The 15,447-nt window shown below is 43.1% G+C and overlaps 1 protein-coding gene across 1 annotated transcript in view; it reads right to left on the bottom strand.

Annotated features, from left to right (window-relative positions):
- LOC132817667 (sperm-associated antigen 16 protein) overlaps window positions 1-15,447 on the bottom strand; it is a 1,000,178-nt gene that overhangs the window by 61,270 nt on the left and 923,461 nt on the right. The gene's annotated exons all lie outside the window — the stretch shown is intronic.

Here is a 15,447-nt window from a genome sequence, read left to right on the forward strand (position 1 = left end):
TCATATGGTCCACATGTTTGTTCAGGACCATTGGACCTGACCTCGCGTCGACCATGCCTCTTATCCATGTAGGGCCAGTCCTGTGGTTCCTGCACCAAACCTCGTCCCTGAAGTAAACTGTCTCTCTCACTTAGTCATGATTTGAAGATGGCAGTGTTGGACTGGGGTGTACGAAGTTAAAAATCACACAACACCAGGTTATAGTCCAACAGGTTTAATTGGAAGCACTAGCTTTCAGAGTGTTGCTCCTTGATCAGGTGGCTGGGGTCACAGTTTCTAACTTTCTAACTTTTCATTATCCTGCAGTGGCAATGATGAGCAGATAGCCCTGTCTGAGACTTCCCTAACCCAATTCTGCTGCATGTTTCATCCCAGATCTTTCAACCCCAGATATCAAAAAAACATGCAATGTAGCATCCTTCAGAAAATGCAGTTGGTGTAGAGTAAGACTATAAAATATAAGAGCAAAATTAGACCATTAAGCCCATCTGGTTTGCTCCACCATTTGATCATAGCTGATATGTTTCTCAACCCTACTCTCCTGCCTTCACTCAATAACGTCTGATAAGATATACAACCTTATACGGCATCTGTAGAATTGCAATTTTAAAAAGGTGCAATCTTTGAATGTTGAGTGAATAGGTGAGTGGTCAAATGTATGATTAGGTGAAATGAGTGAATTGTTAGTAGCTAGGTGGGTGAGTAGGGCCAGACAAGAGCATCTCCTGCAGGGTAAGCCTCTTTTAACTCAGCCTCCATAACAGGCCTTAATTTCACAGCACTCTCTTTCTACTTTCAATATCCATCCATTTTTATGCTTCCTCCCGAAGGTACTCCTGATCCAACGGCAGTTCATGCCTGTGCCATCTTTGCTATAACTATCTCTCTGTTTTACTTTGCTCTTTCCCTGTGGTCACCCCACAATCCAATAGAACGGCTATCATTTCCCTCTGGCCATACACGGCACTCTCAGGAAGGATGGAGTTTACCTGGTTCTGCTGAGACAGAATCGGGAGTCAAAATTGGGAATGAAATTTGAAGATAACAGATCAGGTCCGCTCTTTAAAACATCACAGTTTCTGAGGGATTGTGCCAAAATTCTGATCAATGCAATAGTCACCACCAGCCATCAAAGACAGCTAGCTAATTTGGATGCTCAAGCGACTAATTTGCAGACAAAGTGTTGCTGCCACAGTGATAAACTCCTGCTGAAGCCAATGCCATGGATAGCAGGGATGGGGTGTTTCTGTCTCATATCAGTCCTGCCATCATGGAGTTGCATGGGTCAGAGGCCCTCAGTGTGCCCACAATCACTCCAGTGGAGGGGATGCCAGCATTGGTCATTCTTTAGATTTAAATTTGCAAAAGTCTACAGAAAGCACCTCTACCTTGAGATGTCCTCACTGTCTCCCACATGCATCAGCAAAGCCCATATCGCCTCACACCGCTGAAATTCACCATTATTTTCAGTCATTTGATTCAGTCTTCTATCTTAGGAATCAGTCCGCTGTCCTTAATTGCCCATGTCCCAAGGTCATGACACTGTGTGGCCAACCAATGCCTTTGGAGTCAGACCCATTTTTGATCCCATTGGCAGAACAGTTTCAGTGGTGGTAACATTGACCCTACCCCTCTCACACCTCCTGTTTCTAACACCTTTCAGTCCTACTTATAACTTACTTTTAAGGAGAAGTCAAGAGCAGTTTTCAAAGGTTCCTTCATGTTCTAGAATCTCACAGATGGATCTCCTGCTGAACTATTTGCTTAGTCACTGTTGAATGCAAGTTAACATCTTGCTACAAGAGTTTCGACTTGCGCTAAGAACTGCCACCCTTGTTAATGGGCCAATTATGACTTAAATTGTTGGTTGATATTCGTGAATAAATCTGTATTTTTATATATTTTGGTGGATTGCAATCTACCTAACATTCTTCCCTACCAGCAAGCAGCTGGCTGGGAGTAAAGAAGTTGTTGAAGATTTGAAAAACTACATAAAGGTATATCACTCCTTATTGCTTACTCACTGCTAGAGGTCTGAAGAGACATTCTAATACATACAGCAAGGCTTCCTGGGACACCTCGTCAACACATTACCAGCATTCAAACAACATTTCTTCCTGAAATGCTCTGAGGACTTCACTTTAAAAAAAAGAGTGCTACTCTATCCTTTAATTCATTCATTTGATGAGGGCATCACTGGCTAGGCCAGCATTTATTGCTCAACACTAATTGTCCTGGGAGCAGTTAAGAGTCAGCCACATTGCTGTGGGTCTGGAGTCACTTGAAGGCCAGACTAGCTAAGAATGGCAGTTTCCCTTCCTAAAACCACACTAGTGAACCAGGTGGATTTTTTTCTGGATTCATGGTATCATTAGAGTATCATTCCAGACTTTTTAATTGATTTCAAATTTCACCATCTGCTATGGTGGGATTGAACCCAGGTCTCCAGAACATTATGGGCGGCACAGTGGCACAGTGGTTAGCACTGCTGCCTCACAGCGCCTGAGACCCGGGTTCAATTCCTGACTCAGGCGACTGACTGTGTAGAGTTTGCACGTTCTCCCCGTGTCTGCGTGGGTTTCCTCCGGATGCTCCGGTTTCCTCCCTCAGTCCAAAGGTGTGCGAGTCAGGTGAATTGGCCAAGCTAAATTGCCCGTAGTGTTAGGTAAGGGGTAAATGTAGGGGTATGGGTGGCTTCGGTGGGTCGGTGTGGACTTGTTGGGCCGAAGGGCCTGTTTCCACACTGTAAGTAATCTAATCTAATTACATGGGTCTCTGAATTAACAGATCAACAAGAATACCACCAGGTCATTGCCTCCTGAATAAATATTTTGCTTTGCCTTGGCTTGTAGGAGGGATGAGAGGAAGAGATGAGGCCATGCAGTAGCTGCTAAAGAGGTAGGTACTCTAAATTGGAGTCTGAGATGACTGGGTTGCCATGTGAGAAGAAACTTAATAAAGTGGGCCTATACCTTCTTAAGTTAATAAGAGGTAATCCCATTGACCGTAAGGACCATAAGATATAAGAGCAGCAGTAGGCCATTCAGTCCTTCAAATATCTTCAGCCACTGAACGACATCATGGCTGATCTGATAATCCTCAATGCTACTTTACTGTCATATATAGAGTGGAAGTCAAGGGTGATAAATCTCAAAGAAGTTGCTGCTGCAAGGTTAAGGTTATTGGAGAAAATAAAAGGTTATACTTAGATCTAAATGGAGAACGGTGAACTGCTGCTAAATGAAAACAGTAGTGTATTCATCCAGCTTGCCAGACTTCTACTTAACCCTCCCCATCCCACAATAAGGATAGAATTTCCTTTATCCTCAGCTCTCACCCACCAGCCTCAGATCACAATCTCTGCCCCAACTTTTGTTTCCTCCCTCTTTGCTAATGGAATGTCATTCTGACATTCACTTCTTTTGCTTCAATACTTGATGCTACCACCTTTTGGCTTTACACTATCAATTTATCATTTAAGCCTCTTGTCTTCTACCCCACCAGACTTTGCTGTTTTGTTCTTTCCCTCTCCTTTTCACTTAAACTGTTACATCTACCTTTTACCAGTTCTGATGAAAGGTTAATTGACCTGATATGTTAGCAGTCCCTGGAGAGAGTCTTCCTGACAGGAGTTCTTCCAGCATTTTCTATCATTAAACTTTAAAGTTCAATTACAGACAAAAGTGAAAACCTGATATTTGGTTTTAATGACACACTATCAGTGAAGGGAATGTATTCAAACAAAGTGCACACACTTGGCAGGTCCTTTTGGCAATAAACTAAAACAATTTTATATTATAATCATAGTGCATTTTAAGCATCATTGCAGAATACAATGTTACAGCTCAACAAAAGGTGCAGAGAAAGATCAACGTTAATACACATGATGTGGAGGAGTCAGTGCTGGACTGGGATGGACAAAGTTAAAACTCACACAACACCAGGTTATAGTCCAACAGGTTTATTTGGAAGCACTTGGTTTCTGAGTGATGCTCCTTCATCATAGAACATAGAACAGAATTTATAGCAAGGTTACAGTGTGATGCAGACTGACCATTGTGGCACGGACAGACAGCCTCACACAGGGCAGCTCACATCTTCAATACATTATCTGGGCCGACATGACACCAATTGTTAAAGTTCAATTGAGAATGCAACTTTTAAAAAAGGCTTTGTGATTTACATATGAAAGAACTGAAACCAGCAGTTCAAAAAGATGAGAGACTTAACAAACAATCCAGGTCTTTTTCAATATATAATTTCAGTTACATCACACTGTAAACTTTTGCTATAAATTCTGTCTTACAATCTTATACTCCACAACCACCTGATGAAGGAACAGCGCTCCGAAAGCTAGTGCTTCCAATTAAACCCGTTGGAATATAACTTGGTGTTGTGTGATTTTTAACTTTGTACACCCCTGTCCAACACCGGCATCTCCAAATCATAGTCCAACAGGTTTATTTGGAAGCATTAGCTTTTGGAGCATTGCTCTCAACCACCTGATGAAGATGCAGCACTCCAAAAGCTAACATTTTCAAATAAACCTATTGGACTATAAACTAGTGTGTGCGATTTTTTAACTTTGTCCAAATCTAATATATAAGAGGTCTGTTCATAAGTCTGATAACAATGGCAAAGAAGCTGTTCTTAAGTTTGCTGGCATGTGTTTTCAAACTTTTGTACCTTGCCTGATGAAAGAGGGTGGAAGATAGTATAACCAGGATGGGAGGTTTTTGTTTGGTGCTATCCTGAGGCTGCAGGAAGTGTAGGTGGAGTCAATGGAAGAAAGGCTGGTTTTCGTGATGGACTGGGCTGCGTTCACAACTCTCTGCAATTTCTTGCGATTTTGGGCAGAGCAGTTGCCATACCAAGCTGTGATGTAACCGGATAGGATGTTATCTCTGATGCGTCTAAAATAATTGGTAAGAGTCATTATGGAGATTGCAAATTTAGCCTTCTGAGGATGTACAGGAACTGGTGTGCTTTCTTGACAGTGGAGTCGACGTGAATGGACCAGGATCAATCGTTGGTGATATTTACTCCTAGGAACCTGAAGCTCTCCACCACCTCAGCAACACAGATACAGACAGGGACATGTCTTCCATTCCACTTCCTGAAGTCAATGACCAGCTCCTTTGGTTCGCGAACATTAAGGGAGAGATTGTTGTCTTTACACCATGCTATTAAGCTGTCTATCTCCTTCCTGTACACTGTCTCATCATTGTTTGAGATACAACCCACTACGGTGGTGTCATCAACAAATTTGTAAATGCAGTTACAGCTGAAGTTAGCCACACGGTCCTGAGTGTATAAGGAATGTAGTAAGTGGCTGAATATGCACTGATGTTGAGGATTATCATGGAGGAGGTGTTGTCACCTATCCTTACTGATTGCAGTTCATAGTCTGAGGATCCAGTTGCAGAGGTGGGGAGCAGACTTTAAAGTCTGATCACTTGGGATCTTAGGACATAGATCACTTAGGAATGAGAGGAAAATCTTCTCCACTCAAAGATTTGTGTAAGTTTGCTTCTCTACCAGAGTTGTGGACAGTACAATGTGGAATGTAATCAAAAATGCAAAAGGTAGCTTGCGGGACAGTCAGGGAATCAAGGGATATGGGTAATGGATAAGAAAATGGAGCTAAAGCTGAAGATCAGCCATGAATTTAGGAAGTGTAAAGGAGGCTCAAGACCATATGGTATACTCTTGTTCTCATTTTCTTTGGCACTTCTTTCCCCTCCTGCTCATTCAGGACATCCCTCATTCTCAGCACTTCTGCCTTCAGGATCTCCCATACTAAATCAAACAATGTGTGCATCCTCTCTCTTACTCATGAAGCCCACACTGAAACCTGTACTATGGGCCAGCAAGTGTACTCACCACCTTCAATGGAAGTGGGGAGATTGCTTTTAATCAGTATTTACTTGCTGAATCTGCAGCTGTCTATTTTAACAACTCCAACGAAGTTCAAATTATGCTTACTCAGCAATTAAGGTCAAATTTACATATTAAATAAAAACTAGACAATCAAACCTGTTGGGGTGGGTCTGAAGAAAAGTCACTGGACCTGAAATGTTAACTCTTCTTTCTCTCCAAAGATGCTGCCAGGCCTGTTGAGATTTTCCATCAATTTCTGTTTCCATTTCAAATGGTCGGTTTTATTTGTCTGCATCCGCTTTCACCCTTTCATCAAAATAATCCCATGATATTTTTCACTGTTATGCCAGTGATCCAAATATCCACTTTATCCTGATGCATCCCCAGTTTTGAATGTATTCTGGACTAGGCTATGACCATAGTCCCATCTCTGCTGCTGAATCAATAAATCCTTTGTCATTGTCTGTCTCTTTCTCTGGAGCAGAAATATCAGTGGTTTCACCTACTGCTCTAACAGGAGATAAAGCTTTTCTCATCCTCACTTTATATTTACTAGATGCAATCACTGCCCTATCCTATAGCTATGTTGTGGTGGGCAGCACTTAATATGGTGCAAAAGTGGTGGGTGGGGTCTCTGCTGCCTTTCTGTCAACATCCCGATTTAAGTCAATGGTATGAAGGCCTGTAGATTGAGGGACTCCACTGGGACAAAGTGAAGACTGCAGATGCTGGAGATCAGATGCTGGAAAAGCACAGCAAATCAGGCAGCATCTGCGAAGCAGGAGAATCGACTTTTCGGGCATAAGCCCTTCATCAGGCATGGAGGCTGATACCCGAAACGTTGATTCTCCTGGTCCTAAATGCTACCTGACCTGCTGAGGTTTTCCAGGACTCCACTGAGAGCCTGGGAGCACATGTCGCTTTCCTGCCTTGTTGCCAATTGAAACCATTCGGTGGGTAATGAATGCCTGCTGAAGGACCTCATCCCATCACCATTAGTAAAAATGCAGCTGAGATGGGATTGGCAAGTGTGCAGATGACATGACAAACAATCCCTGGAATGTTTGCCCGCAGCTCCTTGGGGGATTCCATCATTCAAAGGCGCTTAGTGCTTGAGGGACCTGGTATCTGGAAGAGTGGACCTGTTGATAGCAAACTCTCTGCACTCACTCCTGACTCTTCTGTGATCCCTACGCCATAACATCTTCCCACCATCACTCACTGTCACTACACTTGTGACTCTTGTTGAATCAATGCCTTGAGTGTGTGTCATACCAGTAGCAGCCACTGACTTCTCAGTGGCATCGCTGAGCGAAGAAGAGCTACAAGCCTTGAATTGGCTAACAATTCTCAGTCCGTGCCTGGGATTCTTAAGCTTGAGTGAAGGCTCACCTTGGACCGGCAAATGTCTGAGTGATACAACATGGTGGGCCTTCCCAAAAAACAAAGCTGCTGCCAGCTAAGATTCACAGTCTCTCCACAGGATTCCAGTCTGTTATTGCACCTCCAAACATAACATGAAACAAAAAAAATGAGTAGGCCATTCAGCCCATTGAGCCTGCTCTGTCTTTCAATAAGATCACGACTGATCTGACCATGGCTTTAACTCCATTTTTATTGTCAGCCAAAAATGATTCCTGACTCTCTTACCAGTCAAAAGTCTAAAATCAGTCTTGAATGTATTTATTAATTCGGCTTCTACTGCTATCTCAACAAGAGAATTCAAAAGTCTATCTGAGAGAAGAAGTACCTCCTCATTTCCATCTGAATGAGAACCTGTTATTATTAAACTGTCGCCCCTAATTCTAGACAACGCCATAAGAGGAAACAAATTCTCAACATATGTAATGTTAAGCCCACCAGAATCTTATACATTTAATAAGGACACTTCTCATTCTTTCAAGACATAGTAGGTATTGCAGATATGAAGTTGTAATACAATCTCCGTTATTGACTGCAAATCCTTATTGGTTAGCTGGAATTTATTGCTCTGATATGTCTGAGTACCTTGAGGTTAAAATCATGCATAAGTCAAACCAAATATGAACGGCCAGTTTCCTTCCCTAAATTACATTATTGAACAAGTTGGGCTTTTACAACAATCTGATAGCTTCACAGTCATTTTTATTGATACCTGTTATTTATGTGCAGATTTTCTTTTCACTTGAATCCACTTGGACTAATGTTTTTCACATTATTGGTCAAAGCCTCAGAATTTCTATTCTGCTACATTACTGTACCTGTTTATGACCAGTGCAGTTGTCATGTGGCAAATAAATGCCAGGGGCACGTTAAAGTTTTACTGGAGAATCCTTTAGTTAGAAAGGAAGGGACTGCAAGAACACTGGTGGAAACCCTACAGCAATCTCTGAGTTTTGGAGACATGTCTTGGAGAAAGCAAACATTCCCCTTATTTTGAATAGAGCTGCAAACATGATCAAAAAACTATACAACAGTTAGTTTTTCATGCAAATTAAATATGGAAATATTCATTGACTATAAGATCATGGAGTATTTGGATAGAAATAAAATCAGACAAGGGTTACCAATATGCATTCACGAATGAATGATCTGATCAATTTAGCTTACCAATTTTAACCATTGCAAAAGAAATTGACATGCTGTCAATCGGGATAAAACCCAAAACTCAAACAGAACAACAAGTTAGACTGAAATAAAAACAGGAAGTGTTGTAGAAACTTACAAGGTGTGGCAGTATCTGTGGAGAGGGAAATAGAGTTAACATGTATCCAACAGAGGGTGGCAGAGAGACTTCACTGAGGTCAGGTAGATGGGTGACTGCTAGGAGAGGCAGACAGGTTGTGCAGGACTCTCCTGTGGCTATTCCCTAACAGGTAAACCATTTTGGATACTGTTGACGGGCCGGGGGGGAGTAGCCTCTCAGTGGAGTTCAACAGCAGTTGCAGGCCTGTGGCACCACAAGTACCTCTGCTGTAAAGAAGGCTTGGGCAAAGTCCAAGCCACCAATAGTGGTAAGAGACTCACTAGTTAGGGGCACAAAAAGACAATTCTGCGGCCGTGTTCGAGACTTATGTTGCCTCCTGGTATCAGGTTCAAGGATGTCTCTGAGCTGTTGCATGAAATTCTTAAGGGGGAGAGTTAGCAACCAGAGGTTGCTGTGCACATTGGTACCAATGACAGTGGCAGAAAGAGGGATAAGTTCCTGCAGATTGAGTTCTGGGATTGAGGAAAGAGGCTAAGAAGTAGGACCTCGAGGGTAATAATCTCTGGATTACTGACAGTGCCATGAGCTAGTGAGGCAGGGAATAAAAAGATAGGACAGATGAATATGTAATGAAGGATCTAGTACAGGAAGCAGGGTTTCAGGTTATTTGATCATTGGGACCTCTTCTGGTGCAGAGGTTGACCTGTACAAGTTGGTTGGGTTACACCTAAACTGGAGGGGAACGAATATCCTTGCAGGGAGGTTCCCTCATGCTACTCAAAAGGTTTTAGACTAGAGTGGAAAGGGACTGGGAATCAGAAGAGTAGGTCAGCAAGTGGAGGGATTGAGGGGAAGGTAGATGTTAGGACCTGTAAGTTAGAAATGAAGGACAGGCAATGACAGGTAAATTAACACAATGGCACGAATGGGCTGAAGAGTGTTTCTGATGAAGGGCTCCAGCTCGAAACGTCGATTCTCCTGCTCCTCAGATGCTGCCTGACCTGCTGTGCTTTTCCAGCAACACACCGTTGACTCGGATCTCCAGCATCTGCAGACCTCACTTTCTCCTGAAGTGTGTTTATTTCAACAAGCTTAAAGCCTGAATCACTACATGGAACTATAATGTAGCCATTTTAGAGACTTGGCTTGAGAGAGAGCCAGGACTGGCTGCTCAACTTACCAGCGTTTTGCTGTTTCAGACAAGATGTAAAGGAAGGTAAAATAGGTGGAGGAGTTGCATTACTAATCAGGGAGAATGCCACATCTGCACTCCGAGGACATTCTGAAGGACTCTTCTACTGACACACTATGGGTCGAGTTTGGAAATAAGATGGGCACAATGGATTATACTACAGGATGCCAATAACCATCGAGATATTGAGGAACAAATATGTAGACAGATTATGGAAAGATGCAGTAACAACAGGGTTGTCATTGTAGGTAACTTTAACTTCCCCAATATTGACTGCGATTCCCTTAGAGCAAGAGGCTTAGATGGGCCAGAATCTGTTCAGTGCATCCTTGTGAGTTTCTTGAAACAGTATGTAGATAGTCCAACTACAGGAGGTGCTAGACAGGACTTTGGATTGGCTAATGAGCCTAGCCAGGTGACTGACCTCTCAGGAGGGAGATCATTTTGGAAACAGTGACCACAACTCCTTAAATCTTAAGATAGCTATGAATAAGGATAAATCAGGACCTTGCAGGAAGGTACTAAATTGGGGAGGGGCAAACTACTTCAGTATTAAGCAGGAGCTAAGGAGTGTTAATTGAGAGGAGCTGTTATCGGAGAAATTTACATTTGACATGTAAGAGTTGTTTAAAGATCTACTGATCAGAGTTCAGGACTGGCATGTTTCAGTAGAACATAGAACAGTACAGGCCTTTTAGCCCTTGATGTTGAGCTGACCTTTTATTCTATTCTAAGACCAAACTAACCTATAAATCTTTCATTTTACCATCATCTATGTGCCTATCCAAGAGTTGCTTAAGTGTCCCTAATATATCTGACTCTACTATCACTGCTGGCAGATCATTCCACACACCCACCACTCTCTGCGTAAAGAAAACACCCACCACTCTCTGCGTAAAGAACCTACCTCTGACATCTCCCCAAAACCTTCCTCCAATCAACTGAAAATTATGCCCTTCATGATAATCATTTCCATAGTGGGAAAAAGTCTCTGGCTATCTACTCTATCTATGCCTCTCATCATCTTGTTTACCTCTATTAAGTCACCTCTCATCATTCTTCGCTCCAATAAGAAAGGTAAGGAGGAAGGACAAGGATGGCAAGATAAGGGACTCTTGGATTATGAGGGAGGTTGTGAATTTAGTCAAAAGGTAAAAAAAAAATATGGTTTAGGATTGGATAGATTCCATAAGGAATATAAAGAAAACAGGAAAGAACTCGAGCAGGGATAAGGAAAGCAAGAAGGGGCCATGAAATGACCTTGGAAAGTAGCGTTAACGAGAATCCCATGGCATTCTACACATACAAGAGGATAACAAAGGAGAGGGTAGGACCACTCAAGGATAAAAGAGGGAACTTGTGCTTGGAGGCAGAAGATGTGGGTAAGATACTAAATGAGTAGTTTGTGTCAGTATTCATCCAGGAGAAGTTTATAGAGGATAGTGAGATTAATGTCAGGCATGCTAAAATGCTAGGGCATTTTGAGATCAAGAAAGAATTGGTGTTGGGTCTCTTGAACAGCATTAACATAGATAAATCCCCAGGACCCAATGGCATCTACTCCAGGCTATTGAGAGGGGCAAGAGAAAAGTTTGATAGGGCTTTGACCAAGATCTTTGTATCTTTGCTAGCCACTAGAGAGGTCCTGGAGGACTGTCAGTAGCTAATGTTGTTCCTTTGTTCAAGAAGAGAAATAGGGATAATCCAGGAAACTATAGACCGGTGAATCTCATATCAGTGGTTGGGAAGCTACTGGAGAGAATTCTCAGGGATAGGAATTACACACATTTAGAAAACCATCGCCTAACTAGGGAAAGTCAGCATGGCTTTGTGCAAGGCAACTCATGTCTTGCTAATTTGAATGTACTTTTCTAAGGTGATTGATGATGATAGAACAGTGGATGTTGTCTACATAGAATTTAGAAAGGCTCTCAAGAAGATCCCTCATGGCAGGCTCATCCAGAAGATTAAGATGCATGGGATCCATTGTGAGTTGGCCACTTGCATTCAGAATTGGCTTACCCATAGGAAACAGAGGGTCGCAGTGGAAGGGTGTTTTTCAGGCTGGAGGTCCATGACCAGTAGTATTCTACAGGAATCCATACTGGAACTTTTGCTATTGTGATATGTATAAATGACTTGGATGAAAGTGCAGATGGGTGGGTTACTAAGTTTTGCAGATGATACAACAATCAGTAGAATTGTGGATAGTGGTGAAGGCTGTCAAAGGATACAGCAAGATATAGATCAGTTGCAGATATGGGCGGAGAAATGGCAGATGGAGTTTAATCTGTGTAAGTGAGAGGTGCTGCATTTTGGAAGACCAAATCTTAAGCAAAAGTATAGAGTTAATGGGAGGACCATGAACAGCACTGATGTACAGAGGGATGATGGGTTTAAAATCTATATTGGTCACACAAGTAGGTAGGTGGTAAAGAAAGCACATGGCATGCTTCCCTTTATTGGTCAGGGACTTGAATACAAGAGTCAAGATGCTATGTTGCAGCTTTGTAAGACTTTGGATAGGTCACACTTAGAGTATAGCTTTCAATTCTGGTCACCACATTACAAGAAGAATGTGAAGGTTTTAGAGAGGGTGCAGAAGAGATTTACCACGATGCTGCCTGGATTAGAGGGCATGAGCTATAAGGAGAGACTAGAAAAACTCGGATTGCTTTCTCTGGAGCGGTGGAAGCCTGAGGGAAGGCTTGATTGAAGTCTATAAAATGATGAGATGTATAGATAGGTTGACAGTCAAAATCTTTTATCCCCAGAGTTGAAATGTCTAAAACTAGGGGGCATGCATTTAAGGTGAGAGGGGGAAAGTTCAAAAGATGTGAGGGCCAAGCTTTTTTGACACAGACTGTTAGGAGACTGGAATGTGCTGCTGAGGGTGGTGGTTGAGGAAGATATAGTAGGAGAAAGTGAGGACTGCAGATGCTGGAAATCAGAGCTGAAAATGTGTTGCTGGAAAAGCGCAGTAGGTCAGGCAGCATCCAAGGAGTAGGAGAATCAACATTTCGGGAATGAGCCCTTCTTCAGGAATGAGGAAAGTGTGCCAAGCAGGCTAAAATAAAAGGTAGGGAGGAGGGACTTGGGGGAGGGGCGTTGGAAATGCGATAGGTGGAAGGAGGTTAAGGTGAGGGTGATAGGCCGGAGTAGGGTGGGTGCGGAGAGGTCAGAAAGAAGATTGCAGGTTAGGAAGGTGGTGCTGAGTTCGAGGGTTGGGACTGAGACAAGGTGGGGGGAGTGGAAATGAGGAAACTGGAGAAATCTGAGTTCATCCCTTGTGGTTGGGGGGTTCCTAGGCGAAAGATGAGGAACTCTTCCTCCAGCCATCGTGTTGATATGGTCTGGCGATGGAGGAGTCCAAGGACCTGCATGTCCTTGGTGGAGTGGGAGGGGGAGTTGAAGTGTTGAGCCACGGGGTGGTTGGGTTGGTTGGTCCGGGTGTCTCAGAGATGTTCTCTGAAACGTTCCGCAAGTAGGCGGCCTGTCTCCCCAAAATAGAGGAGGCCACATCGGGTGCAGCAGATGCAGTAAATGATGTGTGTGGAGGTGCAGGTGAATTTGTGGTGGATATGGAAGGATCCTTTGGGACCTTGGAGGGAAGTAAGGGGGGAGGTGTGGGCGCAAGTTTTACATTTCTTGCGGTTGCAGGGGAAGGTGCCGGGAGTGGAGATTGGGTTGGTGGGGGGTGTGGACCAGACGAGGGACTCACGGAAGGAGTGGTCTTTTCGGAACGCTGATAGGGGAGGGGAGGGAAATATATCCCTGGTGGTATGGTCTGTTTGGAGGTGGCAGAAATGATGACGGATGATACGATATATATGGAGGTTGATGGGCTGGTAGGTGAGGACCAGTGGGGTTCTATCCTGGTAGCGATTGGAGGGGCGGGGCTCAAGGGCGGAGGAGCGGAAAGTGGAGGAGATGCGGTGGAGAGCATAAGCGATCAAGTCTGGGGGGAAATTGCGGTCTTTGAAGAAGGAGGCCATCTGGGTTGTTTGGTATTGGAACTGGTCCTCCTGCTCCCAGCTACCACCCCACCAACCTCCAGCAGCACCTGATGAAGGAGCGTCGCTCCGAAAGCTAGTGTGCTTCCAATTAAACCTGTTGGACTATAACCTGGTGTTGTGTGATTTTTAACTTTGCTAAATGTAGATTTTAAAATTCTTTCTAAAACTTTAGCACTAAGGCTGGAGAGGGTTTTACCATACATCATAAAAGAGGACCAGACTGGGTTTATCAAGGGCCTTAGATCATCTAATAATATTGGAAGAGTTTTAAATGTGATTCAAGTCTGTCATCAGGAAAGAATACCAGGAATAGTAGTCTCTTTAGATGCGGAGAAGGCATTTGATTGGGTTGAATGGTCATATCTGTTTTACACACTGGAAAAGTTTGGTGTCGGAGAGGTATTTGCCAAATGGGTCTCAATATTGTACAATGACCCCAAAGCAGCCATGATTACAAATGGTTGAGGCTCAGATAGCTTCAGTGTGGGTAGGGGCTATAGTCAGGGATGTCCTCACTCACCGTTATTATTCACGCTAATAATTGAACCACTAGCGGAAGCTATACGGACCGATTCTAATATAATGGCTCTGAGGTTGGTTCGGGTAAACATAAAATTACCCTTTATGCAGACGATGTTCTTAGTAATCCTTTGATATCCGTGCCCCGCTTGATCCAAGTAATCAATTTATTTAGTGTGTTCTCAGGTTACAAAATCAATTTCACAAAATCGGAGGCCATGCCGATGGGTGGTCTCGCTAGTATGTCCAATTTATTAGACGGGTCTTGCTTTCCCTTTCTGTGGTTTCTGGAGGGTTTTTTATATTTAGGTATTTTTATCACCCCAGTATTTGGTCAGCTGTACAAAGCCAATTTTGTGCACCTATTAGAGAGGATAAGGCAGAACCTTCAACGCTAGGGGAAATCTCCCGATATCTTGGTTAGGCAGAATAGCTCGAATTAAAATGAATATTTTGCCTTGTCTCTTATACCTTATGAGAATGCTCCCTGTGATGTTGCTGAGGCCGGCATTGCGTAAACTATACGGTTGGCTTTGTTCTCTCATTTGGAATCATAGACGGCTCCTTATTAAATTAAAGAAGCTGCAGCTTCCACAAGCAAGGGGAGGACTGGATTTTCCAGACTTTAGGAAGTATCAGCTGAGTTCTCTATTAAGCTACATAGCCAACTGGGTCTCGAATGACCCGCAATCAATCTGGCTGGACATTGAGGTTTCTCAAGCAAAGTGTCCTCTCATTAATCTCTTATTTTTTTTAGATACGATGAAAGTTATTATGGACCATTGTAAAAACCCTATTGTATTAAATAAAATTAAAGCCTGGAAGATAATGCGGCAAGATGAGGGTAATTCATAAAAAAACCTCTTCTTATACTCCTATAGTGGGAGCATGGGATTTTCAACTGGGGCACACAGACGCTACATTTAAAGCCTGGAGGTCCAGGGGTATTTTTTGCTTAGGGGATCTGTTCAATGGGAGGTTATGATGTCTTTTGAACAGCTGCACCAGAAATTTGGACTGCCTAATGGAGACCTTTTTCAATATTTCCAAATTCGAGATTATATATAGAAGAAGACCACATTATTAGATAGCTCTTATAAATCGGATAGGGAAAGAAGAGTGTTATGGCCAATGGATCCACCCTCGGTCAGCAC

Source organism: Hemiscyllium ocellatum, chromosome 7 (assembly GCF_020745735.1).
Source record: "Hemiscyllium ocellatum isolate sHemOce1 chromosome 7, sHemOce1.pat.X.cur, whole genome shotgun sequence".
Taxonomy (NCBI): Eukaryota; Metazoa; Chordata; class Chondrichthyes; order Orectolobiformes; family Hemiscylliidae; genus Hemiscyllium; species Hemiscyllium ocellatum.